General features: G+C 39.2%; 1 pseudogene; it reads right to left on the bottom strand.

The window, feature by feature from the left end:
* Positions 1-250: 250 nt before the first annotated feature.
* LOC129551142 (olfactory receptor 5M9-like) lies at positions 251-1,187 on the bottom strand (annotated as a pseudogene).
* Between the last annotated feature and the right edge of the window lie 347 nt (positions 1,188-1,534).

Here is a 1,534-nt window from a genome sequence, read left to right as displayed (position 1 = left end):
ATGACTACACTTAGCACAGGTTTACATACACTGTGACTAACAGTAATAGGTCAGTGTTAGTATGTTTGCATATGTAGATAAAGGAGGCTTAGTCCTGAGAGTCCATTCATGGAATAAACCATCACTGTGTTAGTCTGGACCTCTTAGTATATTTAAGTGTTGTTTATACACAGTCTATTTTAAACAGGGAATTTATATGCATGGACATTTATAACAAGAAGCAGCATACACGGAATTATGTCCTGCAGGTTCACTGCCTCAAGTTTGCCTTGACGATTGTTTTGTTGACCGCCTCTTTCACATCTTTGTTCCTCAAATTGTAGATCATGGGATTCAGTATAGGAATCACTGTGGTGTAAAACACAGCCACCATCTTCCCCTGCTACACAGACTCTTCAGTGGGCCTCCTGAGATACATGAAGATGAGAGTACCATAAAATATGGTAACGGCTGTCAGGTGGGACCCACACGTGGAGAATGCCTTCCTCCTGCCATCGGCAGAGCGCATGTGCAGCACGGCCGCTACGATGTTGGTATAGGAAACGAGAGCCACAGAGAGGGAATATGTGAAATTAACCCCAGAAATAACAATCATGGTGTATTCTTTAATGTGGACCCCTCCACAGGCAATTTTGATAAAAGGAGGGTCAGCACAATAGAAGTGGTTGATTTCAAAGTTTCCACAGAAGTGCAGGCCATACATCCACAGTGTGCAGATGAGGCTAACAGAGAACCCATAGATGTATGGCACAAAGATGAGAAGAGTACAGACAGCCCTGGTCATTTTACTGCCACAAAGCAGAGGGTTGCAGATGGCCATGTAGCGATCAAAGGCCATCACAGCCAGGATATATACTTCCATGTGGACAAGAGCTATGAAGAAGTAACACTGCACCAAACACCCCACATAGGAAATGGCTTTTGTCTCTGATAGTAAATTTTCCAGCATCTTTGGAGTGACATTGGAAAAGAACCACACATCCACAAAAGACAAATGACTCAAGAAAAAGTACATGGGGCTCTGAAGCGGGGGACTGATGTTGATCAAAATAATTACAACAATGTTCCCTATCAGAGTGATCATGTAAACGACTAGAAACACCACAAAAAAAGAGAACTTGAAGCTCCTGATGACTGGTTAACCCCAGAAGAATAAATTCTGTCACATCTGTGAAATTTGGCATTGCCTTCACTTAGACCCAGTCTTCATTGCCTATGGACATATTAATAGAAATGAAATGGATTTACTTTATTCTTGAAAATTTTGAGTCATGTTTATCAGTATTCTAGTTCAAATAATATAAAAATCAATGTAGACTTTGCACAGTCTAAGACTATATAATCACATTTATTTCCTTTAATAGGCCTTATAGGTTATTATTACAATATTTATTAGTTTCTTAACTCTAAAACAGACAATTACATTTATATACTACTAGTATTAGACACTTATTTTTGCTAAATTATTACAATGATGTTAACATCATAGACCGCTAATAGAAGTAAAGCTAGACTGAGAGACATCAGAGAATGA

Source organism: Moschus berezovskii, chromosome 17 (assembly GCF_049115385.1).
Source record: "Moschus berezovskii isolate FMDL1 chromosome 17, NW_MosBer_1.0, whole genome shotgun sequence".
NCBI classification, from domain to species: Eukaryota; Metazoa; Chordata; class Mammalia; order Artiodactyla; family Moschidae; genus Moschus; species Moschus berezovskii.
The sequence above is the reverse complement of the archived record's forward strand: the minus strand, read 5'-3'. Positions and strand labels throughout refer to the sequence as shown.